General features: G+C 45.7%; 1 long non-coding RNA gene across 5 annotated transcripts in view; it reads right to left on the minus strand.

Moving 5' to 3' along the window:
• LOC143657341 (uncharacterized) overlaps positions 1–15501 on the minus strand; it is a 120254-nt gene extending 104753 nt beyond the window's left edge. For 3 of the 5 annotated variants that reach the window (XR_013162812.1, XR_013162811.1, XR_013162810.1), the window contains exons 1-2: positions 15065–15306; positions 11246–11305 (exon numbers count right to left, since the gene is read on the minus strand). This is a non-coding gene — a long non-coding RNA (uncharacterized LOC143657341). Of the gene's footprint in view, positions 1–11245; positions 11306–15064; positions 15307–15331 lie in introns of those variants that run through there. The other 2 variants (XR_013162814.1, XR_013162813.1) reach the window with 2 other exon arrangements.
• Positions 15502–16833: the final 1332 nt, after the last annotated feature.

The raw sequence follows: 16833 nt of genomic DNA on the forward strand, positions 1-16833 counted from the left end.
CCTCTCTGCCTTGGTTTCCCTTCTTGCTAACATGCGCATCTGGGTGTTGGGTCCTCCTCAGGATGTCAGATAACATGAACCCCTGAGCATAAGTCTGTATTTGCTCAGCATTTCTCCAGCTAAGATTTAGGTTTCTCTGAGACAGAATGCTTGATTGTTATCTGGGATGAAAAATCCAGGGTGGATACTCCAAAAAAAAAGCCAATATCCAGAGCTGATAGCATGTGGTTATATATTTTGTAGAGATAGAAATCTAATATTCAAACAAAAAATAATTCTGCAAGACTTGGAAACACCATAAAAAATGAGCTGCAGAGGCAGACATAAATCATTGTGAAGGAAACTTTTTCTTATAATGGGAATAAAAACCCTACGAAAAAAAAAACAGAGGAAATGACTCACTGATGTGTATGGAGGCGAGTACAAGTGGGCCACGGCAAGCCACATGGGGGGTGACAGCGGCTCCAGGCTGGAAGGGGGAGGCTGGCAAGTGAGCCCCCGGAGGGACCTGAGCCTCTGACTCGGTCCTACTTTCTCTTCTTCCGCTGTTCATGACTCAGAAAACACCTGGAGTTGGTGGCAGGAAGGGCCCAGCAGCCCTGGGAGGAGGCATTTCTAAGTCTGGGCCTCGCAGCCAAGGGAGAGACAGGATGGCAACGTGGCCTGGTTCCCTCTTCCTGGCTGCATGACCTTGAGCCACAGGCCTGCCCTCTCACAGGCATCTGGGGCATTGGGTCCTCCTCGGTCACAGTGGACCATTCTTGTACACAAAAAAGTGGTTTGCTTATTTATAAAATGGTGATAAAAGTACCTACTGCACGGGGCGTTTATGAAGACAAAAAGAGAATGCCCATGCCAAAAGCTGAGCTCAGGAAACATGAAAAGTGACAGTTAAAAACAGTGATGGTAAGATGGGAGGGGGTGGGTGGAGAAACCAACAAATCCCTTTATATCCTGGATCATGATCCTCAGGGTCCAGTGGCCAATTCAGGTCCAGCCTCTAGGGATGGAGAACCCGCCTCGACATTCCCAGTTCAAATGACACCCCTGGAGCCTGAGCCCACTCCAGGGCCTGACTGGGGACTGAACGGGGGTGCAGAGCCTGTTCACACCTTACCTGCCCACTAACCCCCTCGGCAGGCCATGGGCTGCAGACCTGAGAGGCCGGGAAGAGGCAGCCCAATGCAGTGGTGGCAGGTGTGGCTGAGGGGTAGATGGGACCAGGGCAAATGCCTCCTGAGTCCTCCGGATCTTCCTGCAGGTGAGACTTTTCCTGAAACCACTCCCTGTATCTGTGAAGACACCTCCTTCAGGCTAACGTGTCAGCGTGGAAAACTGAGAGGGTGCCTGTGCCATGGCCTTGTGAGGCGCTGGAGCGTTCACCCTAACAATTGTGACTACAGATGCACTCCATCCTTTCCCCATGTGCAGTTGCTGTTTGTAAGACTGCAGCCTGAAGTCAGTAATGAACCTGAGCTTCTCCAGGCCGTGTGAGTCGGTATGAATGGCTCCTCACTGCCCACAGGCTGCTGTGTCATTCTCAGGGGGTTCTCAGGCAGGGCTGGGCCTGGGGCTTTAGGTTCTGCATCCATGAGGCAGCCTCCCCCGTCTCTCCCCACCTACAGGCCTCAATGACAAAGGCTCTGCCAGTGAATTCCTGGTGACAAAGAGCCTGTCAGTGTACTTCAAATCGGAATGACCCGACGCCCGTCCTAAAGCAGTGCCGTTTGACCATTCTCAAGTACAGTACCTCCTATCAATAAAGATATAAATGGTGCTAACATGGACGACTGGCCCATTCTTTTGCACAAAAGGACCTCTCTGTGTAGGCCTGTTTGTGAATTGTCCGTTTCAGTGGCTTCATTGTCAGTCCAGAGGCTGAAAGCAAATCGGAGAAGACTGTTCTTCTTGAAGGCGCTGGTGGCAATTGGGGGTGGGGGGTGGAGGCACACAAAGTGGGGACTACTCAGAGTGGTCCACATCAACTCAGGCAGCAGAGTCTGGGGTGGGTGGCCAGTGGAGGGACAGGGCTGGGAGGGCAGGCGAGTCGGGCCGGTCCCCAGAGTGCCTGTTGGCCAAGAGACACTGCTCACCCCCATGCGACAGTGCAACGGGGGCTTTGCTGCTGTTTTCCCCCTGGGATTGGGTGTCCTTCCCACCTGGGCAGGAGGGAAAACCCTTCAGTGTCCACTGAAGGGCCCTGCTACCTGCAGAAGGTGGAAGATGGAAGGTGGAGGGAGGGAAAGCATGCGGGCCCAGCTCTGCAGGGTGAGCCCCTGCAGTGCCCCTGCCCGACTGTTCTCTACAGCACAGGGGACTCCCGTGGTGACCAGCATGACCCAGGTGTGGCCCACTGCTCAGCCTCGGGGAGCCGTGCCTGGGCCCTCAGCCTGCAGCCTTGCTGTAGGGGTGCCAGGAGGGGAACACCCCGAGACAGGAGGAATGATGAAAAGCAGCTGAAGGTGGCCCATGTGGGATCAGTGACAAGGCCCCACTCTGCCAGGTCAAGAGAATCTAAGAGTCTCTGCAGGGCTGGGCAGGGCAGGCCCAGAAACGTTCTGGCCTCCGCCCGCCCCAGCTCCATTTCAACCCTACAGTAACAAACACATCTGACAGACTTGAAGATCCTTGAGGAAACCCCACCTTGTCACACCCCCTCAGGCCTCTGCAGATGTCCATGCAGAAGTGTCCCGGCCACTCACACCTTCCTCCTCCCACTCTCTCACCAAGATAGGTCTCTGGAAGTGAGGCCCTGGCACCCTGGATCAGCTGATCGCATCCACCTATTTCAGCACAGGTACCCTTCATTTCCAAACATTTCATCCCGAGTTCCCCAAGGGGTCTCCCAGGGAGGAAATGGGGCTGGCTTAGAGGGTCTGGCTCAGCTGTTTGAGGCCATGCAACAGGTCCTGCCCGAGAGGAGCAGCCCAGGAAGGGAGCTCCCTGGGGGCAGTTCAGGACTGGCTCAAAACGGACAGCTGTCAGCAGGGGTCTCAGCCAGATAGTGGGGAGATGAGAGAGAGGGAGAGTATGAGGGTTCCTGGCATTCTTCTCCCCTATCCACTACAAACATGCACCATCTGGGTCTCCAAATTCTCATTCCTGGATATAAGGGGGTAGAGAAAAGTATTTTTCAAAAGTACTGGGAATGCAGGTAAGGGTGAGCAGCTTGGATGAGGGATGCAGGAAGTGACTGCAGGATGACACAGGGTTCACCAGGGGAGGACGATGCTGTGTGTGGGGGCTGGGGCCAGGGCCACTAGAAAAGCAGGACAACAGGCAAGCAGACTGATCCATGCCTAGGGGCAAGAAAACCTGCCCGGAGCATCCAGTCAATAGCACTTAATATACAGGAACTCAGGTGCATTGTTGGTGGGAATATAAAATGGTACAACAGCTGTGGTTCACCAAAAAGTTAAATATAGAATCAACAGCAATTTGCTCCCAAAAGAAAGTGAAAACAGAATCACAAGCAGATATATGTACTCCAATGTTTACAGCAGCACTATTCACAATAGCCAAAAGCTGGAAACAACCCAAGTGTCCATTAATAGATGACAGAGAAACAAAATGTGGTAATACATAATGGAATATTACTCAGCATAGGAAAAAATGAAGTTGAGACATACGGCAACATGGAAGAACCTTGAAAACATTATGCTCAGGGAAATAAAGTAAGACACATAAAGACAAAAATTATATAATACCATTTTTAAGAAAAGACTAGAGACAGCAAATTTGCAGATAACAGATTAGAGGTTGGGAGGGGAGGGTGGAGAGATGTATGAGTGTTTGATTTTTTTACAAAAAAAAAAGATGCCTTAGGCAGCCTCAGGTGGGAGTGTGAGATGCAAAAAAAGGCTTCAAAAAGCCTTTGCAAAGGCCCTGGCCTGGGAGCACTGGAGAAAACAGTGAGAACTGTGGCTCCTGACTGCAAAATATCGTTGGGGGGTGGGGTTGGGGACCCCAAGAGCACCTGCGTAGAGCCAAAGAAGATCAGGTAGGAACTCCAAAGAAAAGAGGTGTAGTAAAAGGTGTGAGACCTTGGGAATGAAGGGTTTGGCCAAAGATATCCGAGGAAGCTTGAGGAGTGACCACAAACCAGACCTTAAAGGAGAAACGTATCAGCAAATGCAAGGAGGGAGGCAGAGGAGTAGCTGAACCACAGCACCTGGGCTGCAGGGCTGTGGAGGGGCCCAGGAGGCAGCCAAGTATGGCAGGAGGAGATGACAGGCTGAAAAGGTAGGTTTGAGCAGATGATGGAGATGTGGGTTCTTTCCTATTCTACCAAGAAGCCCTTCCGAGTTTTCAGTGGTGGGTTCTGTGAACTGACCCATGTTTCAGCAGCTGGGGGAAGGATAACTGCAGAGAAAAGCAATCTGAGGGAACAAAGACCAACTCAGGGCATGCCAGAATACCTCAGTCATGAGAGGGTGCAGCTTGAGCGATGGCAGTATCAGTGTGGCTAGAGAAACAGGGCATTGCAGAGGGCCACGGAGGTGGACATGGCAGGACTGGGGACCAAGCTGGACACCTGACTTGTGGGAGGAGGAGCAGCTGAGGTGGACACTGAAATGTGCACCCCTACTTCCAAAGAAAAGGAGGTACCTGGAGCAGAGACTGGCAATGTGGTGCAGCGAAGGGGACTGGCTCAGTTTCAGCCATGCCAAAGAAAACGTCCAGCAGGAGCTAGAAAGCCAGATCCTGAAAGGTCGCTATTGGAGATAAAGGCCTAGGGGCCATCTACCCAGTGGAGAGAGAAGTGATGAGATGGAAAAAGAGGCAGAAAACGGGAATGAGGCCAGAGATGCCAAAGCCGAGCACCACACTCAGCAGGGCCCAAAGCACAGTAGGTGCTAAATGAGTATTTATTGGGCAGGTAAACTAAGGAATATAAGCCAGAGTGGGTATACACACCAGGTGAAACTCTGATTACATACCCTAAAACTCCTCTGTTCAGGTAACCAGTGCAAAGGGTTTGCCAAACCCAGCAAGCTGCATCAGAAGCACCTTTGGGACCTGCACAAATCACCAGAGTCCAGGATTCACCCCCAGAGATTCTGACTTAATCGGTCTGAGCTGCGACCCTGGCATCAGCACGTTTTGAAAGTTCCCAAATAAATTCCAACTGCAAAGACAGAATCAGAGGTGGGACCCAGGAATTTGTTTATTAATATTTTAAAAGTACTGTCCTGGGTGATTCTGGAGCTCAGTGTCCGTTGCAACCTGCTGTGCATTCTGGGTGGTATGAGGTTAGCCTGGTGTGGACATGGAGGGGCCACTAATAGAAAAAGCACACCCCTTCTTCTCTTACTCTTTCCACACAGCAGTTTTTAAAGTCTTAGGATGGTGAGGGATAGAAACAGAAGAAACCAAGCCCCATCAGGAATTAGTCACTTGCCCAAGTCTCTGCACTCGTGAGTCCCTGAGGCTTTGAAAGCCTCCCGGTCAATTCAAGGTCAGGAGCCCCTCTCCTCTTAAGGGGAATGATTCAGCTCGTTTTAGTAAGAGGCCTGTGTCTTGGGGGCGAATGAACTGTTGTAACCTCTTAATCAGTATTGTCTTCACTGATGTTATCAGCACTTATTTTTTAAGCACACTTGAGGTAATATTCTCTCAGACACAGGGGTCCAAATGTAAGTCAGTTGAATTGGGTCTGACTAGACTTAAGAGCAACTAGGTAAAAAAAGAAGGAAGACGAAGCAGTGGTGGAAGGAAGGACTAAGGAAGGACCCTCCAAAGGACAAATTCAATGCAGTGGGTTCCCTAAATGCAGCCAAGCTGCATTCGAAGCGCATGGGGACTTTAAATACCACCAGAGTCCAGCGCTTTTGCCCCAAGACCCCTGATCCCGAAAGCCAGAATTCTCTCTGACTGCATCTCAGATATGCACTCAAAGTCAAGCAAACAAGCCAAGATCCGGAGAAATTCTGGGTCAACCAGGACTGCTGGGTCTCAGAGCAGCAACAATATCCTACACTGTGCCCCGATTAGGAGATTTTGTTCTACTTAAAAATGTAGAAACAAAACCCAGCAAGGGCAATCATGACTTATATATAATACAGCACCACGTTGGGAGGTGCGGCGTGCAGCGCTGGCCTCGCTCCGTTTCTGACGTGTGCACTGTCCTTAGCTCATGCCGTTCACAAAGGACTCCGCGACAAACCTAGGTCGTTCCCCGCCTCTCTAAGGCTATGCTGACCAACACGTGGAACTGCCTGCATTTAAATTTCAGTTCATTTAAATTAAAAAATTTAGTTCCTCAATTGTTTCAAGTGCTCAGCAGCCTCATGTGGCTAGCGTTTTGGACAGTACAGAGAGAACATTTCCATTGTCTCAGCCATTTTACTGTCCGGCACAGCATTAAGGAATGGGCTCTATAAGGAATCCAGACAACCCCACTTCTAAATTGAGAAAAATTAAGAATGTTTGGCGACGGTGGCCCTCAGGAGTGACATCCCGGGGCTATTATATAAAAGAAAAAGAAAGAAAAACCCAGGAATTTGGCTGATTTCCCTGCATTCACTAACAATGCCAAAGAAACACTGGCAATCTCATCTCCATAAATGTTCACCCTGTGCTGTTTTGTGTTTTTTTAAAACTGTGAGTTTACATCATTGCCTTAAAGAGGGTATTTGTCTCTTTGCTTTAACCCAGCGTCCCAGTTCTGTGGACATGGGCTAGGTCTCCTGAGAGCACTGATAAATGCTTTCAGCTACAGCTTCATCTAGGCTTAAACTCGTGTTCCCCAAATCACTTTATTAGGTGGAAAGGATCTGACAATGTGAGTCTGTGGTGGGTTTCATATTTATAAGTCTATCTTGCACTCTGATTTTTATTTTTAACAGAAAAAAATGATTTTCAAAAACTCATGAAAAGGTTTAGATGTTTGCAAGAATACCAAAAGGACACAGTGACAAAACAACGATTACAAAAAGGGTGTGGCCACCTGGCTGGAGAGCACTGACCAGCGACACTGAATTTTCAAATCCTTGGGGACGGACTTCATCAACCGGGCTCAGCTTGGCTGCGCCAGAATCAAGTCAGTCAGATGCTGGATCTGTGTGTCCGTCCACACATATCCGTGTAATCAAAGCACAGCGGAAGAGGCCCAGGCTGCAGCACCATGAAGGAATCTGACCTGAAGGTGCTATCACATGTTTTAACTTGATTTTTTACTTTTAAAAATGAGAGTCTAATTCCTTTACTTAAGCTTTCCTCCCTACCCCACTCCAGCACCCCCTCTCCCCGCCCATGCAACGAAAACAAAAGCATCCCACTTTCCTTTTTCACTAGATTCCTACATGACCACAGTGGATCTGCTTAGCAATAAGAAAGGGAAAAAAAAGAAAGCTTTTGCCACCGTATGGACCCCAAACCACAACTAAGCAGGGGAAACAGCCAAGGCTATTTTATTTCATGTTACAGGACATTTGGTCTATTTCTCACTATGGGAAGGATGAGGCTCACTGAAACAGTGTGTAAATTTAACTATTAATAAGGTCCTGGGCAGGACAGTTGTAGACAGGCAGATACCCAGCTCACTCTGACCCTCAAGTTATCTCCCTCTTATTCGGAGGATACGGGTTCTTAAGAGGCTCGTGTAAGCGCACTAAAGGTCTCTTCTGCATTTAGCTCCCCTTAGCGAAACAAATTTACACAAAGCTCTGCAGTTACAGGCCTTAAGCAAATTATCTGTGGATTTTTTCCCTAGCAAGAGCAATTAAACTTGAAAATAAACTTTTTATTAAATATAAAGTTAGATTTAGTAAGAGTAATATACAGCAAAGGACTACTTCACTGATAAGAATTTGTACACTGTAATTTTTCTTTCCATGGGCTGAATGTGTTTTTTTTAATTAAAGTGGGAAAAAATGACAATTTTTTAAAAACCATATTATCCTTAATCCATTTCATCAGTCTAGTTATTATTTAAATCACGGTTGAAAGAAAAAGTAGTCCCACTGCAATTCTTGTATTAAATGGATAATACATTGCTTCTAAAGGAAAAGATCTACGATGACTCGCTTGTTTCTGAGAACGCAGCAATTTCAAGAAAACAGAAACAGAGGACTTCCAGTTATTTCCTAATCTCGCACTGGCATATATAAAAGTCAAATCCCAGAATTTATATTGGCTAAAGATTTTAAAAAATAGTAATTTTAAAACTTTACCAAGAATGTGATAACTATACTGATGTCTTTAGTTCTTCTAGCAAGACCTATAGGAGGTATGCATATAAATTTGTTCCATTTGTCTTTAATTATTTTTGCTGTATGATGCTAAGAAAACAATCTATAAAAACTGGATATTTATGTCACCAAACTGTATTAACAAAAATAATATCTTTATATTCTTTTAATCTTTAATATCTTTTTTATCTTTAATATCTTTTAATCAGAAAATAGTTCATGTAACTTCTACTTAGTTTAACCTTCTCCCCTTCATTTTATTAAAATAAATTATGAAATTATCCAAAATTTAAGACCACAGCAAGGCCTATAAATGCAGGTTTCAGATTCAAATTTCTTCTGAGAATTTTTCTCTTTACAATTTTCTTCATCCTGGGATTTAACATAGCCTTGTTATTGGTCATATCCAGTAAGTTCCAGTCTCAGCATTCATAGACATATATTTTTCAGTAGGTTAAAATTAAAGAAATTCATTCAAATAGCTTCTTCGTGATTTTAAAGTTCTAGTATAATCTAGCTTTTACTAAAATCTGAATAATAAAACTCCCCAATCTTAAACTATCTTATTTGATTGTTTCTCTTTGTGCAAAAAGCCACACACTATAAATAGTTTCCAACTGGTATTAAACTACATGCGTATATAGGGAATATATAAGATTTAACTTATAAAACATCTTATTAAAATACACAGCTCTATTACAATCATATATTGTTGAACCTCTGCAATTGACTAGTTCTCATACAATCCCATTTCCTCAGGAAACTTTGCATTTTCTGTTAATCAGAAACCTTTTTAAACCAACCAGAAGCATCTCAGTGCTGAAGATGAAAACAGGCAAAAGGTTCCCAAACCCTATGGAAAACACTAGACATGATAACAGCCTGATGTCATACTTTCTATAGCTTAATAGCCTCACTTGTCCTGTTTCATACACTCTTGGTGATAAACAGAGTCTTCTGGTTATCGGATACGACCTGAGGCTAAAATGGCAAAACCTCTACCAAAATATTCTTTTAAAAATCTTAAATACTGCCTAGCAATTGGAGGAGACATTTGTCCATTGCGATTTTTTTCCCCATAAGAAAGCAAATCAAAAGCTGATCATTAGCAAAGAGCCCGTTGGTTTCCTTCCCTGATGGGAGACAAAGAATTCCAAATGGAAGTTGGGCTGCATTCCACCCAGTGGACTGGAAAAAGCATAACGTACCCCATACCGTCCTGGGGTGAAGCAGAATTGCAGCTAATATGATACTCCACATTCCCACTGTGGCCAGATTCCATGCAGAAAACCAGGAGCAAAGGAGTCAGTTTTTAAGTCAGCTACATAAAGCAATCCAAAAATCACATTCCCAGAGGTACCTCCCATCAAAATCACAGCCCTATCAGGAAAACTGATTTTAAAGAATTACACATAAAATTTTAAAAAGTAAGATTCCTTTACTCTTCATTCACTGTAAAATTAAAAAGAAAAAAAAAAGATTTAGCTTTCCTAACGCATGCCTACTCCTCTGCTAAGTTATTCTTAAAAATAAATTATGTAGAGTAGGCTTTTCTCTAAATATACTGTGCTCTCCCATATACACATTGAAAATGATATTTGCATACACCGAGTGTATGCACTGATACACACATGGTAAAAGCTTAAAAAATATGGACTGCATAAATCAGAGGCTGATTTTAAATATACACCAACTTAAACAGATTTGTTTGCAATTTCTGAATTCCTCAGGTAGAAAAGATCTTTCTTGCTGGCTATGGTTCTAGAAGATGCTTATCCTCTATAGGGTATGCAAAAATGCTTCTCTATATAAACAAAGAAAGAAAGGTTCCAGGATCTTTATACTCTAAACCTTGCCTTTGCTATTAAACATCTACCGATGAATGTGGTAGAGACCAGAAAAATCAGTCTGTCATGCTACAGTAAACATGATATTTTGCGTGCTGCCCAAGACATGTTTTTCCTCATGAAAATAAGTCGCCTGCCATTTATTATGAGATTTTCCCCCGATTGACACCCCATTATGTATATTCAGTCAAGCTCAAACGAGATTTCAAGTGATCAATATGCTATTTGTGCTGAAAGTCTATTAGCAGCTCTAGCGATAAACTCTGCAGAGTAACAAAAATGCAGCAATATTTAGTGAACTGAATTACGTTGAAATCTGTTTGGGGAGTGAGGGGCAGTCAGGAAGGCAGAAAAGCAAGGGGCAAGAGAGGGTAAAGGAAACACTTTCCTAATAAAAACTAGCTTCCCAGAGGCCTGACCACTGATGAAATGCATTAAATGCCAAAGAATTTTTCAAAAATATCTTAAATTACATGTTGAGATCTCTAAAGCAGCAGGGAGGAGTCTAAATCAGCACTGGGTCCCTTCCACAGAACAGACGGTTCTCTCCTTAAAGAGCCATATTTGGAAGTATTTGATATTCATAAAACAGAGAAGGCAGACCCCATCCCTGGGAAACGTGTAACATCTCATACCATCCAAAATCTTCGCGTGATTTTGGCCTCCAAAATGGCCTCCTGCATACTTCGGCACCTTCATTTTATAACTGAAATTTACCAGAACCTAATAAAGCATGACCTTCATCAGTTGGGCTAAAGAAGCATTTTGGTGGAGGTATATGGTAGAAATGGTAGCTCCATAGTAGCCACAGGATTTTATATGGCATAGAACAATTCTGTTCCTGAAATTAGATGTGTCTACTTATCGTACTCCATCTGTGTAAGGACAGATATGGCCACCCAGGAAGAAGTGTCCACTTGGCATTACCGAGTCACCAGAGGTCTGTATTCTACTATCATGAAAAACAGTGGTAGGTTGGGTGGTTAGAGAAGAACAGTAAGCAATGACTGCGATGGCAGTCATTCAAAGTTATACTGCCGTGTAGTGAACACACACCGGTTTAGGTAAGGCACCATCTCCCTACCTGGAGATATCTCCTTCTAGATGCTTATTTATGAGGCCAGAGTTGGGTAAAAAGAAAGAAAATGGGAAGTGCTGCTCTGCAAAGAGCTCCAGAATTACGGGTATTTGATTTGCTGAACTTACACTTTTGAGCCATTCACAAGCAGAAATGCAGACTCACCATCCATTGTATCAAAGGAACATCTGTAAAACCAAAATATTTAGATTATTAGTAGTCTGGACAGTTTCCAAATTCCATGAGTAGCAAAGAAGATTTACAGTAATTTGGCCAAAAATACGCAGACTGAGTTACAGCTGGACCAGAGCTATTTCTCATGACATTTTTAGTTCTAAAACCTAGAGCTTGAATACCTTTAAATTGGCAACCTAAAAGAAGACACAGTGGGGGGGAGGGGACTGTACTTTACTTATAAGAATAACTGTATTCTTTATAATGACCTTTTTAATGGTCCTAAGTACTAAGATACTCAAGCACAGCAGAATCAGAGTGCAACATCCACCAGGAAAGAAAGAAATAAAAACCATCCTCATGACCACAAGTCTGCCCAAAACACAAAATCGGGTAATCTTAAGTAGCAATTCTAGTTTGTACAGGGTGCATATGTATGTGGCAGAATGTGCACATCACAGCACATTCTTTAATTTTGCAGATGTATATGTAAGTATTTAATGTCATAATTTTAAATGAGCAGCCACCTCCAAATGATTTTTTGAAGGCTAATCTCTACTGCCCAGACCTAACACTCATACACTCAAAAACATATGAACATATTAATTTTTAACAGCTTAAAGCCAACGAAACTGATATTACTAGCCCTAGGCTCCCTGAAAAAGTGGATTAGCAAAATGTGTTTCCTTTCATTTCCTTGCAAAACATGCATATCCTGACATCCTGAAATGGAAAAGGCAGATTCTTAGAGGCCAATTCTGAAAAGAATCGGTCATCAGAGGTGCAAGGCTCTCCGATCTTGTAAAATGGCTCAATGTATATTAACATCACCTCCTGAGGTAGAAACTGAGATCTGCTGGCCGGCTAAGGCAGTCCAGGTGTTTACTCAGGCAGCATATTCGTTTCACCAGGAGGTGGGTTTTCTGGAATGCTCCTCACGCAATGTTGTGTGCATATTTACTGTCAGAATTTAAGGAACTACTGTTCTGGAACCTTCTCACACTGCAATTACTGTGCAAATAAGCAGAGCTAAGTTCCACAAAATAATCACTGCAAATCTTGGAGAAAAACCCTCTTTGAAAGCAGAGTGCCAGGGCACCAGTGTCTGAGCAAGGCATCAGGAACATCCTACCAATTTGATTTTTGAAGCCGACTCTGAAATCTATTTTGAATTTAGAATGACCTACAATCACAGGCAATTTACCTAGCTGTGTGTTTCTGGTGAAATCTCAAAGCCTTCTATGTGCTAAGATTTGAAGGCGTGGTTTATGGATTTTTAAAGAGAAGAAAGATAACATAGGAAGGAAAAAAGCCGACGGTGGTTTTAGCAGCTTTGAACCGATCTTAGTTCAGAACAGAGCACGCAATTTTCACCTGGAGTATCACTCAGACTGGAATAACTGTTGAGATAGTGCTAACAGATCGCCACATCCAGATTTAGAAATGCATTAATTCACTCTAGCCATCAGAGGAAGAGTATCATTTTCTCTTCTTTAAATGATTAATTTGCCTTAAAAAAAAAAAAAAACTGGTAACATCAAGTGGGCCGCCTTTATTGTTGCTTTAAAAAAAAAAAAACAGCAAAGAAAAATGTCTTCAAATCCCTCTTCCTCACAGACAGACCCGCTGTCTGCAGTAGACTCTGCGGGCAAGCATGGGCGTGATATTAACAAATTGTGAATTTATAATGCTCCTGTCTTCGGAACAGTTTAAAACATTTTCTTTCCCATAGATTTTAAATAAGATTTGAAATCTTCTCGCCTTGTTGCAGAAATGGCCTTCCTCTAATCTGAGGTGACATGACTAGGTTTAGTTTGAAGGTCCAAACGGTAAAAGGTAAACTCATTCATCTGTTTCCTACTCCAATTATGCATCTCTGTTCTAACAGAGATGCCAGGTGCTTGTCTGTCCCACAAGCTGGTTTATCCTATGCCTTGCCTGAAAATGAGCCCCCTATCTCCAAAACACGTACTTTTATAGAGAGATTTTATTAAGTATACCAGTGCAAAAGTGACTCCTTTTTGTCTTCGCTATAGGCTTTGATATTTGTCCTTCTGAAACAGGATTACAGCCTGAGGATCTTAAAACTTGGAAGCAGCTGTTTCATATCAAAATAAACCTACCTGAGTTAAAAGGACATTTTAACAAGCTGACAGGTGAAACTGTATAGCACTGTGCTTCTTAAGATCTGTGAATTAAAGCCTGCCCTCCAAAATGTCAGTATTATTTAAATACTCAGAAACCCAACCCTGGAAACTGCCTCTCCCTGCACCACTGCAATTGTCGAATTCCTCTCCTAGTCTTTCTGCAGATGCTCAGAAACAGGGTGGGGCTCCCTGGCCTTGCAGGCAATATTGAAGGAGTCTGTGCTGCAAAGAAAACTCAATTAATCGTTCACATCTCAGTTTCCTTCCCAAATTCCTTTGAAATAACCATGTTCTTAAGAATGCCAGTGTTCGTAATTTTACATATTAGATTAAAATATTTATGTCAAACCAAATGCACTATGCAAAAGCATGGGTGACAGGTACTGAAATGAAGATGACAATTTTAGGAACCAGGGAAAACCTTCCTGAAGAAGAGATGTGAGGAGAAGATTTATTTCTCTGTTCAAGGATGTCTCTGTGAAAGCATTTTTCCCTCTTTTTTCCAAAGGTAACAGTTTTTTTTAGGTCTACAAGAAAATCCAACCCTGCTAAGCCATGCTTGGTTCCTTTATGAGTCAGCAGGCCACTCAGGAGTTCAAACACTGCAGCCCAGAGTAAATGCCCAAGAGCTGTCTTTGGACACACCCATTTTACTAATCCTGATTCTTTGATTTAAAAAAAAAATCATTTTTTTGCTATTTCTGTGTCTGCCCTGCAGAACATGCATCAAAAACTGTACCGCTCCACCTCCAGCAAAGAAGACTCAGGCTCCATGTAAAAGCACTACCCTTCAGCTCTTTTACTGAGTGCAATTGGATTAGGGCTTATTTCTTCCTCAATGGCCAACTCCTGTTTCTTTTTCTCTCCAGTCTGCATGTTATCAGCTTGACATTCCCTTCAGTGGCATATGACAAATCAAATTGGCCATCATTGCACTCATCAAAGGAGGATGTTTTCTACTTCCCAGGACTGCTCCCTCCCCTCCTTTTACAATCATGGACACACCAAAGAAACAAATCTTGGGTTTCTTTTTGGTTTTTGGAAGGGAGATACAGAGTGGTGAGGGTGGTAAGAGATAATGAATGGATATACAACTCACCATAAAGAAGAAAAGCGACACATAGCTATAAAGCCAAAGGTACAGTCTAAAATATTAAAAATCTCGTGCTTCCTGCATAAATTTAAGGCATTCACCAAAATACAGGTATTATTAGCGTTGAAAAACTTCACTAAAAAAAAAATGGAGTAATTATTTTCAATGTCTTTTTGCATGATTCAGCACCTTAAAAAAAAAAAAAACTAATGTCTGCCTATAAGTTAAAATGCAAAAGAAATATTATCTGGGTGCCTTAAAACAGTACCCACCCTTTCTTGAACCACCTGCTCTCCTACTTCATCAGGGGCATATCAAATATGGGGTACCCGGTTTGCTACTGTAATATCCAGTGACCACTTTAGAGATCGCAATTTCCCTCTCTGGTAGCTGAGTGGCTTCTGGGAACCGAAATGACCGGCTGCAGAAGCTTCGCCCCACCTTGGGCTATTCCTCGCCGGTCAGCCACACACACATAAGCACACTCGAGTCCAACTATCTCGCTCACATCAGCTGCAGTTATACGTTCCCACCTGATGTGTCTTTTCAACCTCTGTCAAGAACCTCAAGACAAGAATTTTCCGAAGCCCTTCCCCCAAATTAAGGATTTCGCCTGAGCCCCCGACCTTCAGAAGCGGCAGAAAGAGGCGGAGGAGGCAAGAAATCTCAAGCTCGGTCTGCAAACTTAACCTGCGCATCGCGGGGACCGGCGTCCGCGTCCCCCGGACCCCACAATGTCCACGCACTGCCCCGGCAGCATCCTGCCCCCTCAGCATCCCACGCCCGCGCTGCAGACTCACCTGCCGGTTGGCGAGCCGCGCGCCTCGGCAGTTCAGCCTCCGGTCGCGACCTCCGCGGACAAGCCTCCGCTCTGGGTGCCGAGAGCGCCCTCAGGGGTGGCCGTGCCCGCGGGCCGGTGCGGGGTAAGGCGACCGGACGCCAGCAGCCAGCGGGAGGAGCGCGCCCAGGCGGGTCCGCACCGAGTCCGAGCGAGCGGGCGAGCGGGGCGGGAGGGGCCATTTGTAACCGAGCAGACGCTACCACCGCCCCTTACTCGCGGGGGGCGGGGGCGGGCGGTCAGGTGACGACGGCCCACCCTCCGCCGCGGAGCCGGGTGGTTTCTGCCCGGGAGGAGCCCCCTGGCGCGCTCTGATTGGAACTCCCGCCGCAGTGGCGGGGGAGGGGGGCACGTGATCGCCCGGCCCCACGGCCCGGCGCGCCCCACCCCCGCTGGGTACCCCATCTTCCTCCTGGAAAAGCCGGGGGACTCAGAGCAGGCGGGGGAGCACGTGGGGGTGTAGAAGAGCCTACCAGCCCCTTGAGCCGCAGCTCGGGGTGCTCCCAGCCGCTGAACCCCGGGAGGAAGGGTTCCCAGGCGGCCAGCCGACCTCCACTGTCCCCCGGCCCTCCCCTTGGCCGCAGTACCCTTCCCCCACACCTCCAGGACTGGCATTTCTCAATGCAGACCACCGCCACTCCGTAGACGCTAACGCCACTTAGAAGTGTTTGTATTTTTCCCCCTGCACACCGGCACATAGTATCAGGGATCTATCAGGGAGAAACCCACCGCGGGGCATTGCAGACACCGCCCAGTTCCGAGGCTTGGGAGACTCGGACCACGCCCCGGGATGCCTGACGCTCCTGGGTCAGGACGCGGAGGAGGGGGCGGCGCCGCTGGAGCCGCAGTCTCAGAGCCTTCTCGGAGAAACGGGTTGGGGGCGGGGTGGGGGAAGAAGGCGATCCTCTGGGAATCCAGCTCACAGCCTCTGGTAGTCCGTTACTAGTAGAGGTCAAATTAGAACAACTAAGCTACTGGTTCCCGCATGGACGCGCCGCTTGGTTGCAGGAAGCCCGGCTGTAAATCACCCAGAAGGAGCTTTGCTTTTCCTAGCAGGGAGAATGGGACTGTGCAAGAGCCCCCCGGGGTTTCTCGCTGTCCAAAGCCCAGTGCTACCCCACAGCGAGTGGATTCTGCAGGTTCTTTTCCTCCACCGCCTCTGGCCCCCTCTCTGGGCTCTACCGCCCTAGAAGGCAAGACTGGAAAGAAAATGCGGTGTCATGTCAACCACGGTGCCTGTGGACGCGTTGCTGCCAAACTCAGCAATACATGGGGACCGCGAATCTGGGCGTCTGCTCTCCACGTGGGTAGTTATGTGGGTATACATATATGATTATTTATTATAATCAAATTGGAGGGAGAAGTCTTTCTCTTCACTGCATTTTTTGAAACTCCAAGGGAGTTTTGTACTTGCTTTGGGCGGAGACGTGGTTTCCAGGGGAGGCTGACGCCGCCCTTAGCTGA

The sequence above is a fragment of the Tamandua tetradactyla genome, chromosome 15, assembly GCF_023851605.1.
Source record: "Tamandua tetradactyla isolate mTamTet1 chromosome 15, mTamTet1.pri, whole genome shotgun sequence".
In the NCBI taxonomy this organism is placed as follows: Eukaryota; Metazoa; Chordata; class Mammalia; order Pilosa; family Myrmecophagidae; genus Tamandua; species Tamandua tetradactyla.